The following is a 10,330-nucleotide window of genomic DNA, read 5'->3' as shown; positions in this document are numbered from 1 at the left end:
ACTTTCATGTTCTTAATCATGATTTGTTTTTGTAGCTTCCTCTAATGCATAATCTTGTGTGTGTACTACATTTACATGAGATTGACTTCTACAGAGTTTACGTTGTGTTCGCAAATATGAAGCAATAGTCCCTGGTTTCAGAAATTTCTTTGTTTTCTTCATTGTGAATATTCATAATTTCTTGCTCACCAGATTTTTCTGCATCCAAACATGTCAAAATCAAGTCAATCATGACAAAATATATACTATAGCAAGTAATGTGTAAAAGAGTACTTAAGAAAATTTTCTGCAATATTAAACAAACCAAACCATATGACATATAATGTTGGTTGCATTCAAGACCTTTGCTATAAAAATTATCAACTCATCCATAGTCACATGAAATTATTTTGGAAAAATCACAAATATTAATAGCTTGAAAAGAACACAATAAACTAAATATGCATTAGAATAAAAATGGAGACATGCTAGATAATAAAACCAAAAATTCCCAACATCATTTAATATCAACCATCACATTTACAAAAACTAGATATATGATAGAAACGAAAAAGCTTTTCTACTCATTAATATCCATCCAATCCCAATCAGTATCATCAATAACTGAATCTTCTTCTATCTCTTCATTTTCTTGGACTTGTAACAAATGTGAAGGTATATCCATAGTTTCAACACCTTGATCATCTCTTGCCCAATTTATAGATTTTGTATCATCATGTGATTCACCAATATCATGTGAATAGTCATCAATCTCACTCCAAAAAACCTGCTCAATATTTGGACAATTTTCCTCTTCAAGGCCATATAAATCTCTAGGAACTTTTTTCATAACATAATGTAGCCCAACTTCAATAGGATCTTCAATATAGAACACTTGTTGCATTTGTAAAGCAATAACAAAAGGATCATCCAAGTAGCATAACTTGTTAAAATCTACACAAGTGAGCCCATAGTCATCTTTCACAACCTGAAACCAAGCACACCTAAATAGCACAACATTGAACTTGCCCCAATAGTCAATTGAAATAATTTCATCTATTGCTCCATAGTAAGTAACATCTCCAACAATTGGATTTTGATCCCTAGAACTTGAAAAACATGGAGTTAAAGCTTGCAAAGTGACTCCACTATTTTGAGTTTTGCTTCTTGCATCACGTTTTCTAGTGTAAAAACGAAATCCATTGATGTAATACCCTTTATATTTGATAACAACTGGATTTGGGCCTTTAGAGAACCACATAATATAGTCCGGTACACGTTCATTCTTCACCCTTTCTTCAAACCAAAATATAAGATCTTGACTGTGAGTTTGTGCTTTTTGCCATCTACTTGATTTACTTCTTGAGTTTATCAAGTTTTCATGTTCTCTGCATTCATCAAATTCAAATATATTTAAAAAATTACAACTCATGCTACTTTCAGAGAGGAGATAGAGAGAAAAAAAGCACACACAAAAATCTTTTTAAGAGACATGATTACTTCTTACTTGATGTATTCCTCCACTTGTTTGTCTCCACAATTGAACAAAGCATAATGATGAGCTTGTGCTAAGGCCTCTTGGTCCAAAGTGAAAGTCTTGCCAATATTTCTCTTTTTTCCCACAATTGGATAGCCAAGCTTAGGGAAAATAGGAGATGCTTCATCATCCATTGTAGCCATATTAGTATTCTTCCCATATCTGCTGAATCTTGTTTTTACACCATCATGCATATATCTCGAACAAAATACCAAGCATTCCTAAGCTAGATACCATTCCGCAATAGATCCCTCTGGACGGCTCCGATTACGAACAAAAGACTTTAACCTACATAAGTTTTGCTCAATTGGAAACATCCAACCACAATAAACCGGGACACCAAGTTTGATTTCATTTACCAAGTGAATAGTCAAATCCACCATTACATCAAAAAAATTTGTGATGAAAGCCATTTCTAGACGACAAAGAATTTCAATAATGTCCTTCTGCAACCGATCAAGATCATGCATCTTCACAACTTTACCGCATATACCCCAAAAAAAATCACCCAACTTGATTAAGACAATGGAAACATTTTTAGGCAATGTCTTCCTCACAGCAACTCCAAGTAAATATTGCATCATAACATGAGCATCATGGCTTTTATAGCCTATAATCTTCTTATCATCCAATTACACACACCGAGAAATATTTGATGCAAACCCTTGTGGTAATTTTACATTCTTGAAAACTTTGCAAAAAAGGGTCTTCTCATGTGGGCTCATAGAATAACAAGATTTAGCATATTGAATCTTGTTGCATCCATCTAATCGAGTAGGTTGAAGCTCTTTCCTTATACCCATTTCTTCAAGGTCATGGCATGCTTTTAGATGATCTTTTGTTTTCCCAACCAAATTTAATAATGTACCCAACAAATTGTCCCAAACATTTTTTTGAATGTGCATGACATCCAAATTATGGCACAAAGTATTTTTCTCCCAAAAGGACAACTCAAAAAAAATTGACTTTTTCCTCCATGGATCATTTTTATCATGAGGCTTCTTTTTTTGTGTCTTGCCAAAAACATTCACATGATTTGATAACTTTTGTGCAACATCCAAAATTGAAAAATGGATCGGGGCATCTCTCATCTCCACAGTACCATCAAACGATGTCTTGTTATGATGCCAAGAATGATTTTGAGCTAAAAGTCTCCGATGACCCATATAACATATTTTTATACTATGCTTCAAATATTTGGAACAAGTCCCATAATTACAATAAGGGCATGCTAACATTTCTTTAGTGCTCCATCCTGATAACATAGCATAAGCCGGGAAGTCACTAATTGTCCATAATAATGCCACCCGCATGAGAAATGTTTGTTTGCTTGTGGCATCATATGTTTGAACACCAATTTCCCATAAGTGCTTCAACTCTTTAATCAAAGGCTGCATGTAGATATCAATGTCTCTACCAGGTGATTTAGGACTCGGAATAATCATAGACTAGAAAAATATTCAGACTTCATAAAAACCAATGGTGATAAATTGTAATTGATTAACACAACGGGCCATGTGCTATGTGAAATGCTCATCGTTGAAAATGGATTGAACCCAACACTTGCAAGTCCCAACCTCACATTGCGAGGGTCTTGAGCAAACTCAGGATGCAAATTATCAAAATCTTTCTAAGCTTTGGCATCAGCTGGATGCCTCAAATTTCAATCATTCGGACGATCTATTGCACGCCATCTCATTGCAGTAGCTGTCTCTTCACACATGAATAACCTCTGTAGCCTAGGAGTAAGAGGAAAGTATCATAAAACCTTAGCAGGTATAGTGGAGGATTTAGCATTATCATTTGCAAATTTGTCCTCCAATTTCCACCTAGAAGCACCACATACATGACAATTATTTGCTTCTTCATGCTCATCCCAAAACAACATGCAATCATTTGGGCATGCATGTATTTTTGTAATCAAGACCCAAATCTATCATCGTCTTCTTAGCTTCATTAAAAAGAACCCGGAATTGTAGCATCGGGAAAGGCTTCTTTTTAATAAATCTAGAAAGGTCACCAAATGCCACATTACTTAGCCTATGGAGACACTTGAAAAGATATAATCGAACGATGAAAGAAAGCCATGAGAAACTCTTACACCCTAGATAAAGCTCCTGTCGGCCTTCCTCCATTAATTTGTAAAATTTCTTTGCCTCTGTATATATCTTGGGAGGTTTTGCTCTCCAATTTCTACATCTCTATATATATCTTGCAACATATCATCCATGACATCAAGAGGATTAAGTCCTTCATTACTAGGTGATGGTAATCCTTCAAAATACATTGACAATCCTTCTCCATGAAATACCCACTCAGTATAGCCTTCTAAGAAACCATAGACTATCAAATGTTCTCTAGTTGTTGCTCTATAATACCAATTACGGTTCAAACACTTTTTGCACGGGCAAAGTATTTCTTGTCCTTGCGCGGTCCTTTGAAAAGCCATATCTAGAAAACCATCAACTCCGCTAATATATGCCCCACTAGGTCTTGGGAGAGCCATCCATTCTCTATTTCTATTACTCATCACTTTCAACTGTTTAAAAAAAAAAAGAAAAAAATAAAACATAAAAAAAATTTCATGGGCATGTACATATATTTATGGGATATAGTAATTAGCAAATCATAATTCACAAGAAATTGCAAATAAATCTCAATTGCATGTTTGCCTTTAATAACAAAATAACAAAATATTTAATAAGTTATTGCATTAAACTAGAAAGTAATATTGCATTAAACAAGAATTCTTCGAACAAATTTCATCATCCAATTAATAAGTGGGAGTGTCCTTACCAATTATTCACTAGTCTTGTTGATGAAGAGTAATGTTAGGGATCGTTTGTGTAGTTTCTTTTTCAAATAAGAGTTGATAAGTACTAAAAAAACCATTGTCAAAAAAATATGTAACTAAAAAGAAATACAAAAAAATATGAAAAAAATATGTAAACAAACACAAATGACAAAAACAAGCTCTAAAGATAACAAAATAAAATAAAACAATAATAATAATAATAATAATAATAATAATCATCATAATAATATTAAAACAAGAAATACAAAAAATATAAAGAAATAAATAAAAATAAATAAATAAAAACAATAATTAGTAATAAATTATCATTGTTCCTTTCTTCCTCTTTCCTTTATTTATTTATTTATTTATTATCTTATCAAGTGAGGCATCTTTGCTAGTAGCTTCAGTTTTTATGGAGTAGTACTAGTACTCTGCGATCGCACTATAGATCTCTGCATTCTCTCTTTGATCATTGTTAGGTTTAAGTCTTTACATCTTCGAAATATAAACGTGATTTATTTAAGTATTTTTTTCTTTTTTCGGACAAGATAAGATATGTAATGTGAGTATATCTGAGTTCACATAAAGATCTTTCCTTTTATTGCTCACAAGCCAGCCTCACTTAACTTTTCCTCTGTCCTAACACAAACTTGAAAATCATTACTTAAACATCTATTCTTTTATTATTATTATTATTTTAAAAAGAAATAAGGGCCTAAGAAACAATTAACAAAGAATATAAATATTATATATTTTTTCAAGAAAATAATGTTAGAAAAAAGTTTTCCCAGGAAAATTGAATAGTCACTCACAAGTTTCTTGAAGATATACAAGTCATGTCCTCTGAAGGAGGAGACAAAGCTGTTAAACAAGGACCAAGTTGGAAGGGGCTTGATTTGGACTTCTAATGGGTCTTCAGTACGCACCAGATCACCCTTTTAACAGTCCATATCATTATCAGGTGTATATATATATAAATATGTGTATCTCTGACCTCATGACTATTTATCTTCACACATTGAACACCACTAGCTCCTTCATATATTATTCTCATAACAACAACAAAGTTTTAAAATGTTTCTAATTATTTTGTTGAAAAATCATACAAATTTTTTCAATGAAGTTTTGTCAGAAACATTCTAAACCACATTGCAAGAAATATTCCCAGATTTGAAGAAACCTTCACCATCATCATATGATAGTAAAAGAAGATAAAAATTTTGCAAGAATAAAAAAAATTGACATATAACATGAAGTAACAGAAAGAATTTTTCAAAATCAACATTAATGCTTGACTACACAAACCCAACCATCCAAACAAGAGTGATGGACGGATGATAATAAGATCAATAGTCAAAAAGATGTGTGCATTTTCAACTTTTTTTTTCTTTTTAAATAAGAACTGATGTGATGCAATGATAATGTAAAGTATTTGGGAAAGTTGAATAACAGATTAACAGCTGAAGAAATTAGATGTTCAGCATAGAACGGTAGATGAGGAAATTATTGCAACATCATGACGAAATTTGGAATAAACTTGGAGAACGAAAACAAACACAACGTCACAGGAAGGATGATTAAGTTTGACCAATTAAGTTTGACCAATAAGGTGAGCAAAGTGCAATGAAATTCTCTACAGAATACTTGAATCAATACCAAATGTTAAGAAAGATTGTTTTTGTAAAGATTTAGACAAAGCTAACAGTTCATAAAGTTCATCATTTTGTCATGTTTTGAAATGAAAGTATTACTTGGAAGTATGAACATCTTGATTGGCCTTTTCAATGATGACTTTCCTATCAAATTCAATGCCATGAAACCTAACCTTAGAATTTCTGTATTGACAACCGAAGGCGCTCCCAAAACCCCAGCCAAGACCAAGGCCTACACCACAGCCTCCCCGTTCATAATACAATGAAGAGAAGGATTTACTAATTAAGGCTGATGAGTTAAAAGAAATGGTGATGAAAATATTGATAAATCAAATGCACACCTATGCCAAGACCAAATGCATGCAAAGGCATCCCTGGAGAAAATTAAAGGTAAGTGACTTGAAGTGATTAACAATATTAACATTGTATTGCATATAAAGTTAAAGATTAGATGAGGACCGAATGGAAGCTAATTTTCATTTTTTAGTCAAATGCAGTCAATGTCATATAAACAGAAATTCACTTAAGTTTGCTTGTCCATGTATTTGTAATTCTAACATGAAAGGGATGAATAGAGGGCAAGAACAGAAACGTTTTAGGTTTGTTTTCGTTTTAGTCAGCTAAACATCTGCCAACCATATTTTGCTTTCTATCACTCTTCAATCCATCCAAGAAATGAAACCAGATTGGGCAACCACACCAAAGCAAGAAGCACATAGTTATTTATAAAAGCAAACTAACATAATGCAATCATTTATAGCAAGGTAATTTATGTATATGAAACCAACACCAGTGAGATAATATGATAAATTAGGAATGAAGCTAATCAAGACTCAAAAGATATGATCAATAGAGAAATTTTCAAAGAGAGAGAGAGCGAACGTTTTTTAGAAAGATGTATAGTGGTCTATAACCATAACAAATGCTTTAAAATTTATGCAACTGATCTGATGTTATAGACCAGATTTCCTAATTATAGTTACATTGCCTCCCTAGAAAACAATGCCAGGTAAAGTCTTGATCTAGATGACAATAACAAGAGTTGAAATCTAACCCAAGGCATTGGTAATCGAGCCAACAAGTAAAACTTACCAATAATGAAATAGTAGATTGAAGTGATGTGAGTATCTCTAGAGTATCTCTAGAGTGCAGTTGTTTCCAGCTTGCTCAAGTCTACTTTCTGCTGTAAAAGTCAATACATTTTAGTGATGAAGATAAGAATACATAAACTGGATAGTTTGTGGAGGTTATTAATAGATCTTACTGTGGTACTGCAAGAGGATGAAATGGATCACTTAGAGTGCGAGGTTCTGGAAGGTGAGCGACTCAAGGATTTGGTTGTTGAACCTTTGTTTGTTCTGGATCGAGATCTCTGTGGTTTTGGTGGTCTTGTTTTAGCGAACGCTGCAAGAAAAAGAGTAGAGACGAAGGTGCATCAAAAACATAATGATAAAAAAGCACCCAAATAGAGGCTCAAGTAAAGAGCAAAAGGAGCTGAAAGTGTTGTACCCACAAACTCCACCTTAAGCAACAGAAATGATGCATTTCAAGGATAACCCTCAGCCTCACATGATAACCCAAAGAAAAGATGTTTATTCTTTAAGATTCATTAATAGTACCAAAAGTAGTCATCCTAGGAATACTTTAATTGCAGGCATCAATGTGTACAGAAATAGAAGTTCATATATGAACTTTCTCTTTAATCAAAATGGACTCAAAATTTGCAAAATTTTTCCAGGCAGAAACAGAATAAAGGAAAAAAAAGGTTACCTTGAATATCAAGTTTAGAGGTTGGCATACTAAGTGTGAGGATTATGGGTGCAAAAATCAAATGCTATCAAGTTTTAAGATATTAAGAGTGATAAAAAAATATGAAGACATTCTCACAACCAGAAACTACAAGCATAAATAATAATGACGTCCAATACATGCTCCCTAAATCAAATAATATTCAAGAAACATCTTTGGCAAAACAAGTCAATATACTCTGCTAAGTGCTAACAAAATTTAATCAACTTATAAGACTATCAATCAAGTAAATTAGGCTCAGCAAATAGTTTCATAGAGAAGAAGAGAAAAGCAAGACCCACACCAAATAGATGCCATACCAAAAGATAGAGAGCACGATCAACAACAAGGACCCCAGAATTGAAGCAAGGGTACCAAATTTCACTGCACGAGTCAAAGGGATGAATGCGATGGCCTCGGATCTGAGAAGAAGTTGATGATTTAAGCAACGAAAGAGAAGGAAATAGAGAGAGTGTAAGATTAGGGTTTTAAAAGAATGAATGAGTAATAGTACCTGTAGGAATTTCGTGGATCTCTCCTTCGTTTGAAATTTCAATCATTCAAATCAAGATAGATTTGAGGATATGGAGAAGGGGACCGAGAATGCCCTCATTGAAGATGGCGCGACGGGAGGAATCAGAAGCGATGGAAAGGATGGAGATGACGATGGTGGCGAGATTGGGGAAAAGGGAATGTGCGGATGGTTGAGGAGGCCTATCAGGAAGAGAACATAAAATAAATAAATATAATTGAGTTTTATTCCATTTATTAGAAAACTTAAAAGAAGCTTCCAATGAAATTAATATATAGATTTCATTTAAAGAGATCACTAAATTTGAGAGTGATTTGTTTTAATCCAATTTATTGTTGAGGGTGATTTGGTTATTTTATCACTGATTTTCATCTTTTTATTTGCAAAAATACCCATGTAAAGCATCACAATTGCATATATGCCCATATCTCTCAAATCTTTTTTCCTTATATATCACTACATATTTTTTTTTCGCAGTTCACCTTGAGGTATTGTTTTGATCATTAAATAATTTTATACAAGTAACCCATTCCTACTTATTCAAGTGCTTTTATTTTATTTTATTTTATTTTATTTTATGTATCTTATGAATCCACGATAATCATATAGATTATTATTATTATTATTATTATTATTATTATTATAAGTATTATATAACAGGATGCTTTGGCAGTTACATAAATAACATAATTAAGGGATAAGAGATAATAATGATGGAATAAATATTAAGAGGTATGAAAAAAATATTGATTTTGAATGGAGTCCTACAAGAGAAAAATAGATATAAATAATATTTATAAATTTTTTTTTAATAATTATAGGACTAAATTTTGTTTGGGCAAAATTTATTGAATATATATATATATATATAATATTTTTATCCATTAATACATATGTGTACTCCATTATGTTTGATTGTTAATTTTCTTAATAAACAAAAAAACCTTTTAAGAATTTTGATTATATAGTGAAACAAATAAAAATACAACTTTATTTCTAAAATATACATATATTTTTATATATATATATATAAATATTACGAAACTTATGCATTCCTGTTACATATGCAGCGGTTTTAAAAAATCGCTGCATATCATAACGCATACGCAGCAATTTTTAAAAACAACTGCCTATCATAACCCATATGCAGCGATTATTAAGAATTGCTACAACACAATGCATATGCAGCGGTTATATACTGCTGCTTTTTAAAACATTTACAGCGGTTGTATAACCACTGCATATCTATCTTAATATGCAGCGGTTTTTGCAATAGATTGAGTCAAATGTAATACTTATTTGGAAAATTGCTTTGTAACGATATATAACCACTGCAAAACCGCTACAATAGATAGCCTATTGTAGCAGTTATATAACCGCTGCGAGATAACCGCTGCATAAGTGTTGTTATGTAGTTGTGACTCTTGGAGTGAAAATTTATATGTTAAAATTTGTGATAATATTAAGAGATTGATGCTATATTTGAAGTATCTTTTCAAAGAATACTCTTGCGTGGTGTTCTTGATAGACATGGTTTCATTGAAATTGTTATAAGCAAGTTATCCACTCTTGAATCGGCATTTGTGTACACTTGTGATCTCTCAGTGAGATTTATGCTTTCCTATTGATGTATTTACTAAGCCTATGGGCTGGATATGTTTATTTGTTGATGGTGACATAGGGGGAATTCCCTAGTACTTACTGAAGTAAGGTAGTGGATGGTTTCCACTGACCGACATGTTTAGAGGTGGTGTGGAAAACAATCAAACCGGTTATGCTATTTTAGGTGGGAGCGTAGAGCCCTGACTTGGATATAGTTGGGTTGTTCGGAGTCACCACACGAACTTCCTAGCGGTCAACACCAAGATACGCGCATCTTGGTTGCTCCCGACCTAACCATGGCCACGGCTAGTAACGGAGGGTTTTCGAAACTATTTGTGATACTATTGACTTATGACTTAGTTTATTTACTTATTTATTTTCTAAATGTTTCTAATTGTTGAGTTATTGAAGAAAATAGTATGATTCTTTGATGAATGAAAAGA

The sequence above is a fragment of the Dioscorea cayenensis genome, chromosome 20, assembly GCF_009730915.1.
Source record: "Dioscorea cayenensis subsp. rotundata cultivar TDr96_F1 chromosome 20, TDr96_F1_v2_PseudoChromosome.rev07_lg8_w22 25.fasta, whole genome shotgun sequence".
Taxonomy (NCBI): domain Eukaryota; kingdom Viridiplantae; phylum Streptophyta; class Magnoliopsida; order Dioscoreales; family Dioscoreaceae; genus Dioscorea; species Dioscorea cayenensis.
Note: the sequence above shows the minus strand (reverse complement) of the source record.